General features: G+C 37.5%; 1 protein-coding gene across 3 annotated transcripts in view; it reads left to right on the top strand.

The window, feature by feature from the left end:
• EPC1 (enhancer of polycomb homolog 1) overlaps positions 1–17344 on the top strand; it is a 93726-nt gene that overhangs the window by 25684 nt on the left and 50698 nt on the right. The gene's annotated exons all lie outside the window — the stretch shown is intronic.

Below are 17344 nucleotides of genomic sequence, written 5' to 3' on the forward strand. Positions count from 1 at the left end.
TCCGAACCAGCGCCAGGCCCCGCTCCCTCTGCTGCCTGCGGCGGCGGCGGAGCAGCATACCCACACAAAATGGCCGCCATCTTCTCTTCGCCGCCGACTCTCAGTCGCCGGCCGGGCCTTTACCCCGCCTCCCCCGGCCTCGACCCCCGGCCGCCGCGGCCCGGCGGGGCCTCCCCTCAGGCCACCCGCCGACCCCGGCCACTTGTACCCGGGTCCCGCGGAGTTCGGGAGCCCGAAAGGCACAAAGGGGTCACGTGACGAAGCTGCCGGCAGCCATTTTGTGGTCTTAGTTCTTGGGTTGGGCCTTGTGCATCCGGAGAGGGGAACGGGGTGGGTGGCGGTGGGGGTGCGGCGAGCCGGGAGCCGCGGAGGACCCGCCTGCAGCCCTCTCCGCAGTCCGCTGGGTGGCGTTCTAGGGCCACCTCGGTCTTCGCGCGCTGCCGGCGCCGGGGAGCGCAGGTTCCTTGCGCTGTGGGGGAATTTCACTTCCCGGTGGCCTGGAAAGGTGGCTGGGCTCAGTGGGGCCTGTAATGTTGACAGCACGTCTGTGAGGTTTATATTCCCTTCACCCCCTGCAACAGAATGTCGAGGGTACAGCGTGTTTGCCCGGATGACTGACTTTCATAGAAGATAAGACTTAATTTCTGTATCCTCTTTCTGGGACTTTTATTCCTCCCCAGTTCCAATTAATCGGAGGGTAATAAACTATCCCTGACTTTTTTTTTTTTTTTTTTTGATCTTTGAGACTGTGTTGCAGACTTATTTTGGAGTACGTAGCTCTTCTAAAGCCTGTAACTTTATTATTGCCTTTTTTTTTTTTAATAAAGTGTAAGTTCGACTTCTTTCTGGTTTCTCAACATAGGGGAAGAAAAGACCCAATTTAAGAAGATGTTATAGATCTAGATTTCGAAAGAGGTTCCTTCCTTATCGATAACCGAACTAAAGTTCAGTGAGTTCATTCACGGAAATCTTAACATTGAGATGTCTAAATCGGGTGGGTTTCAGTATTTAAACTGTTTACACCTAGTAGACATTTTGTCATAGCTATGGCTTTACCTTGTTGTAGAAATGGGGTTCAGACACAAGGGTAATAGAATCTTCCTCTCATTTCCCCCAGATCCTTGACAGTATAACTTGATGACTTCTAATCCTAAGGAATTGCATACCTTGGTTTTCAGGTACAGCCATTTAAACAGGGTGCAGTGTATTGACAGTTCAAGGAAATCAAGGAGTCGCTGGATTTGTGTGCTACAATTTTGTTGTGGAAAATTGTACTGTAATACTTCTATTTGGTACTGTAAGAATTTTAAATGTAGAAATTATGCTTTGTAATGTTGATTTTCAAAATAAAGCTGTTTAAACTGTTTGGGTTATTTAACCTTTTCAAGTAATATAGTTGTGACAGTTGAATGTTACTTTTGAGAGTAGTGTTTTAAATCTAACTTTGCAGATAAGCTAAGTGATAAGTGTATGTAGTAGTTGAGATTGTCTAGTGTAGTACTGACTTTTCAGCACTTATCTATGAGACAGAACCTCTTAATTTATTTTACATGTATCAACTTTAGAGTAGACTGGTGCCATTTGTTTATTTTTTAATAAGTGATTTGTTTTTAAAAATTAAAGTACTTGTGACTGCAGAATCTTGTCTTTTGGTTTTATTTTTGTTTCTGTTTATAAGTTTTACAGATAATACTTTCAAGTTGGGGTGCTGGTGTTACACTGCCTTGGAATTTAATTTATAGTTCTTGTTTTGCAGCCAGGGAAGGTGGGGAGAGCCTTGATAAAAGCAAGGTAGCACTACAGTACACTTTAGACATTTAGTTGAGTCTTGCTTCTGTGAATACTTCGGACAGTCCAAGAGCTACAACCTGAAATCAGAGCTGAGCTCAACTGAAGTATCAATACTTGTTAAATTTTACAGATAATTTTTGTTCACAGAAATAATTTTGACATTTTATAGTGCAGTGGATGTCATTAGTCACATGTGGAATCTCTATTTCTGAGGGAGATGAGGGACTTTTTTTCGTCAGACTTCTTTTTCCATCATCTATTGAGAATTTGTTTCACTTTACCTACAACTGAAACTATGATCAGTGAAGCACAGAATTCAGGAATAGGTCTGAATACTGAATACTGAATTTAATAGAAGAATGTAAACAGTCCCAGGTAAAGCGCTGCTCTGCAGTCCTGGGTTCGTGCTGTTAGTAGTAATAAACCATGTAAATCACAGTATTGAAAGTAGCATGTTACACGATATTGAAAATGTAGACTAAGCATAAAGGTAGTTGAATTCTGAACTAGCCTTAGAAAAAGAAAACTTCTTGATAATTTGCCAAGGCAAATTATATATTTCTTAAAAAGGTGAATGGTTAAAACAAACTTTTGCTTTTGACTGATGCATTATTTATGGTATCCCTTAGGTCAGAGTGCCCTAGAACCTGAATTGAGGGTCTAGTTTAGAAAAAGTATAACGGTATGTTGATCATGAAAAATGGGGCAGACTTAAATGAGGACAGTTTTGTATACACCACCTGATTAAGAAAGCATTTCATGATCAAAATGTATCTGTAAAATTGTCATGTAAACTGTATCTGGTTATTGTTACCATATTTTGTTTCTATGGTGAATAACAAATTCTAGGTCTTAACACTGAGAAAATAAAACTTATTAATGTACTCCCATTTAACCAATTTTAATAATGTAAGTTGAACACAATGACTTAATTAGGCATGCCTCTTAATTTTTAAGAAACAGCTTTAAGCAGAAATCCTCAAGTTCTCTGCCCAAAAATGACTTAACTCAATTTTAAAATTTATTTTTTTATTACCGTAGGATTGAAAAATAACTCCAGATTGTAATAAATTGAAGGACTTGACTGAGTTTTAGATGTTTAGGGATTAAATGTTTGAATTGATACACTGTAATACATTGTAACTTGTTAAATCAAAAAAATAACTTTTTTTTTTTTTTTTTTTTTTTAAGTAGGCTCCTTGCCCGGGGTGGAGCCCAACATGGGGCTTAAACTCACGACCCTGATATCAAGACCTGAGCTGATGTCAGGAGTCACCCAGGGGCCCCCAGAAGTAATTTTCAAATAGGAAATCAATAGACTGTCAGCTCTAAAATGAGATAAATGAGTCCCTTTGGGGGTTAAAAAAGACAAAAGTTTAAGCAAGTTAAGAGGGCAGATGTTGCACCATTATAATACTTGAATATTTTTATTAAGATTATAATCTTAAATTTGAAATCTTAGCTTTGAAGTTAGGAATGTTCAAATACTAAGTTTAGTTCTATGGTATCACCTTTAATTGAAAAGGTAGATTTTCCAAGATGTCAGTACTATTGATATGTTTTTATTAAAATTGATTTATGTTGGTTAAAATTGGAGCTTTACATTAAATTATAATTTTCCCTTATGGATACTTACCCTTTAGGAAAGACATTCTGAAAACGCTGGTTTTAAAGTGATATTTAACAAATTGGAGCTCCCTGGTTCCTATAGTATAACATTTTCATTGGGATGTCTAGGGTGTTGTGGCTCCATTAGCAGTGGAGAGTTAACCTTTCTGCTCCTATTACCCAGTCTGATTTGGGTGGGATATGTGATGTAATTGACATACTAATTGTATCACAGCCACGTTTGAGACTGTTAGAAGTAGGGTCTAGCCATTGCAATCCAACACCTTGTTTTAATAGGGTTCTAACCAGACAAAAGGGTCTCCTACACCTGCTTTTCTCTCCTCTTCAAACTACCACCTTTCATTATTGGTCCTGTATACAATGTTATTAAACCCAAGTTAAGGACCATTCATAAAGTGGGCAGGTTTTTGTTTGTCTTTAATTAGGGGGAAATTGGAAATATGTACTTCTCTGATATGAGGAAAAATAGCCACTACATTTTCAAAACTTAAAGTCTAGTTTTCCTATTTTATAAAAAATGAAATAACTTTAAACGATCAACTTAAAAGTTTGATTTCTCATTTTTTGAAAGAAATCAAGAATCTTTTTTTCTCTTTAAAATTGTATAAACTAAGAGCTTTTAGTCCTTGTATGTGGACCTGTAAAATTAATCTAGATTTCTCCCTTCTGTCTTGGAAGTGAAGAAAAATATTAGGAGCAAAGTTTAATTTTTTCAAATAGTTTGAATTAGAAATTGAGAGGTTTTTTTGTCTTAAGTAGCAAATAGTCTATTTAGAATCAAAGATAATTGAGAAGTAGTAAATTTTTATTTCTACCTTTCCAAGATTTTTTTAATTTTTACATTTTATTTATTTTTTTAAGTGAGCTGTACACCCAACGTGGAGCTTGAAATTATGACCCCAAGATCAAGAGTCACACTCCACTGACTGAGCCAGCCAGGTGCTGCTCCCTACCAAGAAATTTTTAAGTAGAAGTTTCTAAGCTGGGGTTCTAAGGATTATGCGGAAATGATCCTGAAAGTAATGAATTCCCACAGTACACCTATAAAATTTTGTGATGGTATTTTTTTTAGGAGAAAAGTTCATATTTGTCATCAGTTTCTCAAAGTATTGGTAATGAGGTGGAGCAGAAACCTCAAGGTTAAGCATTACTTCTAGAAATTTCAAATGAAGTTATTTTGGTTTTGTGTGTGTGACAATTACATAGACTTACTACTAGGAGAAGGATAATTGAAAAAAAGCTAATAGGCAACTCAGGAAGAAACTGAGTACTCTTAACTGCAAAAGGAACCTCTTGAAAACTGTAATTCCTAGGTGCCTAAAGAGCTCTTGTTTCGGTGTACTATTTGATATTTAAAATTTTGGATTAGTACCATTTATACTTAGACTTCATTTTCTTATAAAACAATAGTGATGACAACTGACAGGCTTACGTATCTAATCACGTTTTGTGAAAGCTTTGTGATCTGTAATGGAATTTGTGCTGAACTACCATTTCTTTTTCTTAATTAACAGTACTTAATTAAAAGTACCATCTAAATGTAGGATAGCTTTAATTTTGTAAACAAGGAATAATAACCTGTGTTTACATGTTCATGAATTTGTGGTTAGATTGAATATTAAACCAACATCCCTAAAAACTAGGTTTTAGTTTGATATTTTGCATTCTACACCGTGGGATGTGGTAGTAGTAAAGTTAAACAGATAAAAGATACATGTATGTATGTACATACATACATAGCTAATGACAAGAGTTTTCTTTCTATATATAAAAATGTGGAGCCTGACTGTATGATTCAGTTTTCCTGAAAAGTTAGGGGTATTTGTTACCAACAGTTGGTTAAAACAATAAGTTTAAAGCAGAAGATAGCTTTTTAAAAAGAGCAGTAATACCATGAAATGATGGTATAGTTTGTAATTCTGCTTCTTAATATAACCAACAAGGAAATGAGAATTTTATATTGTAATTTGAGAATAAAATGAGTTGTGAGTTTCTAAGTATAAAAGTGGTATGAAAATACGAAGTACTTCTAGAGACAAGGACTAGAGTATGTCTTTTACTTTTTAAAGTAATCTTTGGAATCCTTAAGGTGTGATTTACGTTAGTATTTTATAATACCTTTTCTGTAAGAATATATCAATTTATTAGAAAATCAGATGTTTTCAATAAATTGCTGAAACTACTTTCAGTCAGTTACTTGAAGCTAACTGTGTTGTCTTCAGCACATTTATAAATTGTGGCAAGTCTTTCTCGATCAAGTTTATGTAACTTAAAGCCTGTGATTATAGGTGGTGATTTTGAGCTCATACAGTATTTCAAACATAGTGGAGACCCAGCTTTGTTCCTTTAAATATATATGAAGTGAATTTCTTCCACCATCCTCCCAGTGGTAGGTGGGTGAAAACAAAAACATGTTGTAATTAAATCCATGACCCATTATTTGAGTTGTAGCTGTGATGAATGGGGGTATAATCAGTTCTTTAAAAGATAAAACTCTTCCTCAATTATTTGTTGTTATGGAAGTTATCTATGAAAAGTTTGGTTCAGCTTCAGTTATGCATGGTGGCGTAGTTGCTGAATTTTGCAACATATTAGTAAAGCAAATCATTTTGTTTGAATTTATTTCAGTGTAGCAAGTTCTAGCTTAAGAAGTAGGACATTGGCCTTAGAGTCAATCCAGAGGCAAAGATAATGTGAGGTTTAAAACATCCAGTGGATGGGCAGACAGCCTCTCTGCTCCTGCCTGCTGCTTCCTGGCAGTGTATTCAGTAAACTTCTGTCTCCTGTGAAAATATATAAAATCATCCCATGGATGATTTACTAGAGTTTCAAATCCTTTTATATATTGGGATGAATTATTTTCATAATTGTGGAATCACAAGTAGCAGTTGTATATTCTCTGAGAAAATGTACTTTGGCTTTTATGGCCTTTGACAAATCACTTAACCTTACTGAGTGAGCTTCAGTCTCCTGTGTCTGCGGTCTTCTGACTTACTCTCACGAGGTAGCTCCAAGGAGTGAATAAGGCAGGGTATGCAAAAATGCTGTATAGATGACTTCTGTTATTACCAAATACTAACTGAATGTTTAGAATAATGGCCTTTTTCTTGATTCTGAAAAACTACTACATTTACACATCCCTTGTATTTGGGGATTATCTGATATGAACGTGTTAGATGTGTTCTTTTTCTTGTAGAGTTGTATATAGTTGCAAAAAGGGTGTCTTTAAATTTAGGTAATAATTGGGGAAATCAACCTTGGACTCAAGGCTTCATCCAGGTTCCAACACTTGCGTGCATGCGTGCATGCATACATGCACGCATGCGCCCACTCACCCAGGTTTTCTTAACTGCAAAATGAAGCAAGGCTGTGATGATTTCCTGTTGTAATGAGTATATTATGTTACCAATAAATTTAAGTCTGTTTCCAGATGTGCTTTATGTGGTTATAGAATAGTCATTCAATCTTGAATTAGTTAATGATTTCATTTGCATACTATATAAACATAATTTACACAAAAATAAAAGTCTGGGTGCTGGATAATTGGTTCATTTTAGTCTAGGAAGGCTCACAAATTCTAAAGGATTCAAAGAATATAAATGGGTGTCGCAGTCACAATGCTTTTATTGTTATGAGAATTTGAAATTGGAGGCAGAATCTCGTAGTGATGGTTGCACATTTGTTTTTTACCTGTAGTGTAATGGAGGGTGAAGGGAAACAAAATATAAATATGGCTGTTTGGAAGTCTAAAGCAAGAATTTGATCATTATTCTAGTAGATAAGTGGAGATATTTGAGGTAAGGTATGTTTGTTGTGCAAAGACTGGGAAGATGGAGATAAATCCCTTTGCCACTTTTGTGGCAAATATCTTGCGCATTTGCTTTGAGGCAAGGACTGTTATAGACCCTGTGGATACAACACTGAACAAACAGTTCCTTTTTTCATCGATCTTACATTCTAGAATATAGTAGGCTCTGTTGGGGCAGGAATTTTTGTCTAGCTTTATTTAACTGATGAGTTTTCAGCGCCCAAAATAATGCCTGGCATGTAGTAAGGGTTTGATGTTTGTTTAATTGAATGAATTGTAATGGGAAAACACGAAAAAACAGAAGGCAAATGAAAGTAAAAAATATAACTCTTATGTGGCAGTGGAACAAGATGATTTCAGGTGGAAGGAGGAAGATCTAGTTTTCTTTGCACAGCTGGTCAAGGAACATTAGATCTGAAACTTGAATGGTGGGAATGAGCCAACCCTGTGAAGAAGATGTGGATGAAGAACATTCTACGCAGAGAGACCCATAGATGTAGAGAGCCTGAAGTAGGAATGGAAGGCTAATACGACTAGGGCAAAGCGAAAAAAGGGTAGCGTAATATGAGACTGAGGACCAGGGATAGTCAGGGGTCATATCTGGTACGGTATTATAGGCTACTACAAGAAGGTTGTAATTTTTTGAAATGAAGTAAGCCCTTAGAGAATTTCAGGCAAAGGAGTGACATGATATGAATAATCTTTTCAAGATTATTCATGCCACCATGTGGAAGAATGAGCCATATTGGCAAGAATGAAAGTTGATAGTGACTTTGACTAGGGTGGTGGTAGTGGAGATGAAGAGAATTGGGTGGATTTGAGGTATATTTTGAAGGTAGAACCAACAAAACTTGCTGGTGAATCTGAACGTACTAGATGGAGAGAAAGAATCAAGGATTAACTCCTGATTTTTACGTTAAGCACCTGGATAGATAGGTGATTGGGCCACTTATTGAGACAGGGAAAATTGGAGGAGGGAGGATATTAAAAGAATGGATGTGTTTTGTTTGAAGTGTTTCTTGTCCGTATTTAACTGGATATGTAAGAACATAGTGCATTAGAACAGTCTGCATAGAACTGTAAAATTCAGAAGTCATTGGTTGGTACTGTAAACTTGAAGGTTTTTGGGAGATAGATGGTTTTTAAAGCTGTGCCTTGGAGCTCAGCTAGGGGGGTAGCTAATGTAGAAAAGTAGGAAGAAAAACAAGGATCAAAGGGTCTCAAAAAAGAAGGACATTGGTTAACTATGTCCACTCAGAAGATGAGTAAGGGGAAGGTAATGGTTTGATTAGATGTGTGCCATTGGCCTATTTTGATGGAATAATGGGAAGAAAAGCCCAGTGAGAATAGAAGAAATAATTAAAGATAAATAAAGGAGTCCTAGCAAATATAGATGATCCTTTGCAATAGTTCTGCTGTGAAAAGCAGCAGAAAAAATAGGACAGTGGCTGGAGTGGGCTGGGCAATCAACAAATGATTTCTTTTAAAAATGAGTCAAAATGGGGTGCCTGGGTGGCTCAGTCTGTTGTGTCCAGCTCATGATTTCAGCTCAGGTCATGATTGTGAAATCGAACCCCACGTCGAGCTCCAGGCTCCAGAATCTGCTTAGGATTCTCTTTCTCCTCCCTCTGACTCTCCCTGTGCATGCACGTGCATTCTCCCTTTCTCCCTAAAATAAATTAATTTTTAAAAAATGAGTTACAAGTTTCCAGTAAACACAAAGGAATGATAGGACAGAAATGACGGAAGCAGAGCTAGCCCTCGGTCTCCCCGTCTCTACCTAGAGAGTTTCCAGGCTGCAAGCATAGATAGGTAGGAGACGTCCCAAATAGACCCTGACAACCTCCTTCAGTTGAAGAGAGAAAATTCAGAGTTTAGGGAAGCTGAAGTGACTTCAGGGGAGGATATTAGACATGCACAGAGCTCCAGAGATCCCCTTGAGTGTGGCTAAAAACTGATTGGAGCCTATCTGTGAGGAAACTAAAGAGGCTGAGGGAAAAGCAGTTGGAAAGAACTAGGAGGGACAGTTCTGGGAGCTCACATAGGGCTAGGAATATGTTGTGTCTTCACTAGCCAGAGCAGAAAGACATCCTAACACACAGGGTGTCAGATCAAAGTTCTCAAAAGAGTTACTTCCTTAGTAGTAGACCCCAATTAGCTTTCAAGACTGTTCTGGGTACAGCCTAACAAAGATTAAACACTGTTCTCAAAAGGATCAAGCTAATTTCAAGTAACTTCACTGTGTCCCAGAAAAAGCCCAAAAATGTTCACAGGAATACTAAAAGGTCCTACAACATAAAACTTAGTTTTTGGATCCAATAAAAAGTTATCAGTCATGCAAAGAAGCTGGAAAATACAACCAACAACTAAGGGAAAAACTAATCAACAGAAAAAATATAAATAACCCAGGTAATAGGTAATTAGTAGACAAAAATGTTAAAATAGTTATTAGACTTAGTGTAATAGTTGGAATGATGTTGTCAAAAAGGATAAAATAATCCTATCCTCTCTTCTATTTGGCACTTTGTTTTTTAAAACTATTTCCTGCAAACTCTCTCTCCTGGATCAATTTCACAGTGAGGATTGGTCATTAATTAGAGCAGAAATACTTCTTCCTCTTTAAAAGTAAGAAGAAGGCAGATATGTGAGGGGGAAATGCTGATCCGTTGTTAGAATTGGCAGTGGGAGAATGAGGTAATTCATCCTATGATTCTTTCTTCTTTGTGAAGTATGAGGTGAGGTCATCACCTCAGAGTGGGGAGGGGACCTTAAGAGAGACGAAGGTATGTGTGAGAAAGCTAATTTACTAGAGAAATGTGGTCTGATTGAAGAAGGACTGGCTGAGCGCTCAATATTCGTGATCACTTAAAGTGAGACCAGTCAGCTCGCTTAAGCAGTTGAATGCAAGCGTTAAACTTGAGTTCAAGTAGGTTTTTCTACAGTGAAGGTTTTCCCAGCAAGTACAAAGGAAGAAGAGAGGGATGAGAGGTAGATTATCATGATAGGCCCTGGAATCTAAACTGGGTGGGCAGGGAAAGAAGACATCAAGGGCTGATAAAGAGTGGGGGAGTGGTAGGAGTCATTGAAATAAAAGGCTCTGTGGGAGGGAAGTGCTAGAATATGTGAAATTAAGTCACGAGAGGGTGGTGGTTAAAAAGTGAGGTGCTTGATTTTTAGATGTCTGTGGCGGCACAATTACCAGTGAAGGCAAGAGCTAGAGTATAATCACAGGAGTGGTGGCCGAGGTGGAATAGAGGAAAAAAGATCAATGTGGGTGAGGTCATGATGGCAGAAGTGTATTAGTAGTTGAGAAGAAGACTGGGAGCTCTGTGACTTGATCAAGAGGGTGTGTATGTCAGCTTTGGGAAGAGTGATGGTATGAATTTCTGAGGATTATGATTTTTGAAAGGACAGCAAACAAGAAATGGTATGGGATTGGCAGTGGGAAGCAAGGAGGATGAATAGTTGTTGTTTTTTTTTTTTTAAGATTTTATTTATTCATTTGACAGAGATAGAGACAGCCAGCGAGAGAGGGAACACAAGCAGGGGGAGTGGGAGAGGAAGAAGCAGGCTCATAGCGGAGGAGCCTGATGTGGGGCTCGATCCCAGAACGCCGGGATCACGCCCTGAGCCGAAGGCAGACGCTTAACCGCTGCGCCACCCAGGCGCCCCAAGGAGGATGAATAGTTAACCCACCTATAAGTATGTGGGACCTGGGAAAATAAATGGCTTCTGCTTGAAAGGGCTACAGGGAGTATGATTTCTGGAAGACTTCTGCCAGGCTTCAGGGCAGGAAGTTGAAGGAACAGTGAAAGAAGCTGAGACTTGTATGAAGACTTTACTGATAAATCTCTACTCTAGAGAACAGAGCAGAAGAGTTCGGGAAGGCAGAGAAGGGTGGAAGATTGGGTCACATTAGTTGATATTGAGGTCAGAGCCGGGGAGATGCTATTAAGTCTTGGATTCTGTTGGTAAAGAGAGGTTTATCCAGCTAACCTCAGATGCACAAACAGTTTAAGATACCTTCCTAGTTGATAATCGGAACTGTATGTAGCTATTCCTGCAGCTCGATATGGTGTGATAGCCTGAAGGAAGGGCATCCCCACTAGGTAGAAACTGGCTGCTTGATGAACTCCAAGGAGTATCTGTCACTCCTTCTGCAGTTGTATGCAGGCATACTTCAGAGAGATTGTAGGTTCAGTTCAAGACGACTGCATAAAGTAAATACCGCAATAAGGCGAGTCAAATGAATTTTTTGGTTTCCCAGTGCATTTAAAAGTTATGTTTACACTATACACTATTAAGTGTGTAATAACATTATGTAAAAAAAAATACATACCTTAATTAAAAATGCTTTATTGCTGGGGTACTTGTGTGGCTCTGTTGGTTACGCATCCGACTCTTAATCTCAGCCTCAGGTCTTGATCTCAGGGCCATGAGTTTAAACCCCCCAAAAATACTTCATTGTTGAAAAATGTTAACCATCATTTGAGCTTTTGGTGAGTTGTAATCACTGATCACAGATCACCATAACAAATAAAATAATGAAAAAATTTGAAATATTGTGAGAATGACCAAAATGTGACACAAAGACACGAAATAAGCACATGTGGCTGGAGAAATGAGTACTATACACTTGATCTATTCATGGTTGCCATGAACCTTCAGTTTGTAAAAACGGTGAAGCTCAGTGAAAGGAGGTATGCCTGCAAATATCTTTACAATGAAGGATTTTTGGTACAGTATGCTTATTTCAGGATCCAGTAAGTGGACCTTTGGGGTTGTTATTGAACATCTGAGAACTTTCCTTTCTCTGCAGTGGTTCTCCATGGGGACTGTAGTATTCTCTAATCCTCAGGACATTCTGGAAAACTGGGGATGCATTTGATTGTCACGATTTTGGAGAGATGCTTTTGGAGTCCAGAACAACGTGAGTTCCACTGTGCAAAGGGTAGTCCTGCAACGCAAAGAATTGCCCTTATGACTTTAACTGTCTCCCAGAATATTTAACCTAACAGGTTAAATTTCCATTTGTAAATTATCTGAGCCTAGGACCTAATTCCGTTTTACATGCGAAGTGTTTTTGTTCACTTTTTATATATACTAACATTTTTAGCATTGCTATTAGTATATAAAGTAATATATATAAAGCAGGGAAATGGTATACTATATTTCATTTAGAACTTTTGTAGGGGTTGTTACCATTTTGGAAATAACTTCATCAACTTCATTTGTGGGATTTGAGTCAACAGACCTAAAGCATAAAGTCTGTTCTTTTTTAACTGTTACATTCACAATGATTCTTTGTAGACTTGTAGCATCTGTGATTGCTTCATTTTGTCTTCCTAGGTACATACCCCAAGCATTTACATGTTGCAGTTCATATTTTATTATAAATTACTTTCCTTTTATTTCTCCTTTGTTTTGCAGTTAATGTTCTTGGATTGAATATTTTTAAAATGCATGAAGTAGAATAGTGAAAGAATTTGAAAAGAAGGAGCATTGGGTCTGATAGGGCTGAAAATATCTACTCAACTGGACTCAAAACATGAGCTTATGGAATTAGGTTTTAGCTAAAGTTCTGGTTGTGCAATTAACCCCAAGTCTGGTTTAATTGAGATCCTATGTAAAGTTTATAACATGGTGCCTTACATAGAGTAAGTGCTCAGATGTTTTTAACTTACTATTTTAGTTTCATTTTTAGTCCTTGAAGGATTCTTAGTCCTTGAAGGATGGAAATGTGTTTTTTAGGTTGTTTTTAAAAATTTCAACGAATTTCCATTATAACAAATGATTTTTTGTTACGGAGTATTTTGATAGCGAGTGAGTACTGATTTTGATACAACCTATAGTTGTGTTTATGATAGAATGTGAAGTACTAAGCAAGGTATCAAAGAACATGGCCTTAAGTAGACAAGTATGTCAACCAAATGGATTGTCTTCTCTGCTTAAACACCTGATGGGTTTCCTAGTGGATGCTAAAATGTATAAAATGTGTTTGAAAGAATTCATCAGGTGAAAAAAAAAAAGTTTTCTGCACTTTTTAACAGGTTCTGTTTGCTACAATGATTTTTAGTTTTTAAGGCTGTTCCTTTACATAAATCTACACATCTGAATCTAAGAATTCCTTTTAAAAGGTGAAGATACCCTCTTATTCTGAAAGACTTATAATTGCTTCTTAATTGGTCTCCCTACTCTGGTTTTCAAATTTATAACCCCCTCTCAAAGTTGTCAGGGTGATCTTTTTAAAATTTGAATTTGGTTGTTGTTTTGATATCTAGAATCCATAAATTGTTCCTTTTTCTGATAGAATAAAATGCAAAAACTCCTTAATGGAGTTTCCTAGGCCCTGATGATCTGACCTCTGTTTCCTGTCTTTTCCCTTAACCCTGCTTAAATTCTGTATTAATTATTTATTACTGTGTAATAAATCACTCCTAAACTTCGAAGCTTAAAACAACGAACACTTATCTCACACAATTTCTGAGGGCTAGGAATGTAGGAGCAGCTTCTCTGAGCCATCCTGGCCTAGGGTCTTTTATAAGGTCCCAGTAAAACTCTTGGCAAGGACTTCAGTCTTGTAGAGGCTTGACTGAGTCTGGAGAATTTCACTTCGAAGCTCCCTCACATAGTTTTTAGCGAGCCTCAATTCCTAGCTGACTGGAGGCCTCTGTTCATGAACTTCTCCATTGCTGTCTCATTGTTGTCACAATATAGCAGCAGGCTTACCCCAAAGGCAGTGACCCAAAAGAAAAAGCACAAATGAGAGAGCATGAGAGACAGAAACAGTGCTCTTTTATGATTTTAGTTTGGAAATTATATATGGGCACTTCTGTCATACACTATTTACTGGTCATACAAACCAAGTCTGGTAAACGTAGGAGGGACCACGCAAGGCTGTGAATGCCAGGGGATGGGGATCGTTGGAGGCTGGCTACCACAGTAGCCACATGCAGAACGCTCTCACTCGCTTTCAAAGCCCCCACAAGTCTCATCCCATTATAGTATCAGCTTGTAGTCCAGACTCTCATCCAAATTGTTTTCAGATATGCTGATGCTTCTCAGATGTAGTTCCTTAGGTACAGCTTCTCAAATTTCTCTCAACCTGTTAATCTAAAGAGAAATACCTGCCCCTCCCTCACATACCCAGTATACTACACTGAGTAAGGCTTAGGATAGTCCTATAAAGCATTCCCCATTCAAAGCAGGAGGCAGAAGGTAGGGGGTGGTAGACACAAGCGGGTTCTGGTCCAAAGCATTTTTGAAATCCAGTCACACAGATTATGGTTGGTAGTTCCTTGGTTGGATGTCAGTTCCTTACTATAATTCACGTAAGACTCTCTCAGCTTTGCCCTTTTGGGCATTTGGTTCTGCTCTCTTCTCACCCTTTCTTTTTCAGGAAAGGTAGAACGTGTTTGTTACTGAGTTTCCTTAGCTTGCTTCCCACCAACATTTTGGGACTCTGAAGACCTCTTTTCATTTTGTATTGTCTCTTGTTCAAGCTGGCTGTGTTTCAAAATATGTAATTCTTTTAAAAACTTTGTGGGTCTTCTATGTATTTTATTGGGGTCTGTTTCATTAGTTGAATGCCACACCCATTCATGTCTTTAAGATAAGCCTCTTACTACCCTGAGTTCCTGCTGAGAGACCACACCCTTAAGCCTCCTAAAAAAGCCTTATTGTTGAGAGAATCTGAAGTGAGTAGTTCTCTTTACCAGACCTTTTATCTGAACAGTCTTTGATCTTTCTGAGGTTTTAACAAAAGGTTTTATAGTCCCTCGCTCCATTTAGTTTTAGACCATGTTTTTCTGTTAGTGCCCTGGATTTGATCTTGTCTCAGAGTCCATTTCTAAATTTTAGTGTTTGCATCCTGGAGAAACTGCACATTTTCAAAACCATCAAGTCCTGGCTGTTCTTTAACAGTTCGTCATTTAGTTTCTTTTCTGTCATTTTTTTACTGTATAAAGCAGAAAAACAAGTCAGCACTTTTCGGCTCTCAGTTTAAAATCTCCTTAGCTAAATCACCCAGTTTATTAGGTAAATTTTCTACTTTTCACATAACTAAAGGTAAAAGTGTTACTAAATTTTCTGCCCTTTCCTCCAGCATCTGCCTCACTTTTCTGCCCTCTGCAGCCTTAAGATAACACCGTGAAGATTTTATTAACAGTTTCTTCACTAATACTGTCCTTAGAGGCCATGGTTTACTTCCAAAGCCATTCCAACATTTTAGGTTTTTGTTATACAGTGAGGACTTGGTACCAACATATGTGTTAATTTTCTATGGCTGCATAACTACTTATGCAAATGGCAGCTTAAAATAAACAATCTGACCTACCTTTTCTGGGGATCAGGAATCTAGGAGTAGCTTTTTTAGGTGATTCTGGCTTGGTATCTGCAGAAAACTGTTTAGGGTTGCAGTCATCTCAGCTGGAAAGTCTGCTTCCAGGCTCATTTATGTTGGCTGGAGTCTTCTATTCCTCATCACGTGGGCCTCTCCATTTACTACCTATTTGTCCTCACAACTTGACATCTGGCTTCCCCAGAGCAAATGATGCAATAGAAAGAGTGTGCTCAGCCTAAAACAAAAGCTGCAGTCTTTTATAACGTAATCTTGGAAGTGATACACTGTCATCTCTGCTGTATGCTACCACAAACCCTCTGCTCAATAAACTGAACTACTTAATGTACTTAATATTCTCTTCGTTGCTCAATTCTGCCTTTGCCTACACTATCCCTCTTTTCTTTCCATGGGTTCACTCAACAAACTCCTGTTTGCTATCAACTTTGATGAAGCCTTTCTTGACATACCTTCCCAAGCCCTGTCATACAAAACCTGAACTTGTAGAAAATAAATTCACTTACATGATTATTTCTTATACTGAAAGCCCTTTGAAAGCAGAAACCGAGTTGTATCTTAAACACTTAATATTGTTCTGGCATAAATGTTTCTTAATGTTTAAGTGTTGTGAGAAAATCTAGGTATTTCACGATTTTTTTGTGTTCTAAAATGGTAATCAGATACCTATTTTAACTGTCTTCGAGCCTAATGAAGTAGGGTTTAAGCTATAATTTTTGTGTATTTTTGTAAGATTAGGAAGGACATGAAGACATTCTAATAATTACGCCAAAAGTTTAAGCCAGAGAAAATGTCATGACCTTTCCAAAAACATGTTTTATGAAACACTGTGCTAAAAGTACTTATTTTATATTGTGTTGATTTGTCAACTATTTGTAAACTTACAAAGCATAATGATAAATATTATGGGCTCTATAGATAAGTCTTTTCCTTCAAGGGGCTTTTGATTCATATGGTAAATAAACTATAATCTGAGGTAGTCTTTTTAAGTCCTTGCTGTAAAGATCAGAAATATGTATTTTTACTTTGGTTAGTTTATCACTCGGAATCTAATAAAACTGTGGAAACCAGTTTCTAAAGTGAAGTTCCTGAAAAGTCATCCCCCCCATTTAAAGTAAATATAAGTAAAATCATGTAAGATCAAATCAATCCTTTTACTCTAATTTAGTGTTTACATTGAAATGCCTTTTCTCTGATCTGAAAGTGTTTTTGCAAGCCAAGATTTTGGTTGCAAATACCACTTTATTATCTTAATTGAAGTTTTCCTTTTTCTCTACCATAGTGACATGTTGAACTGTATGTGAGAATTCTGTATGAATTTTTTGCCCTTGGTGAATTTTTTTTGCAATGTAATTCCAATAAAATAAGAGCAGTCTTCTTCTTCTTCTTTTTTTTTTTTTTTTTTTTTTGTATATCGGTGAATATCATGGAATCAACTCCACAAAAATATGTTCTTTTGTCTTGAGTTTTTCTGTGCACTATCTAAAAACATCTATTGAATTCTATTTTTTTGTTGTTGGAAATTTTGTGTTATGATTTTGTAGAATACACTTTAGGAATTCCTCCTAACTTTCGTAGTGATGAAACATTTCTTGTTTTTTTCTGAAGATGGGACAGAGTAAAGAAATGTTTGATAGGATTCACAATTTCCCCTGGTCTTTATATTTTCCGGATTGGGTTTTTTCATATAAAATTGAACCTCAGTTGAACCTCAATTCTTGTTCATCTCTAGAAGTATTAGGAAGGATTCCTAATACTTT

This window comes from Ursus maritimus, unplaced genomic scaffold (genome assembly GCF_017311325.1).
Source record: "Ursus maritimus isolate PB19 unplaced genomic scaffold, ASM1731132v1 scaffold_31, whole genome shotgun sequence".
NCBI lineage: Eukaryota > Metazoa > Chordata > Mammalia > Carnivora > Ursidae > Ursus > Ursus maritimus.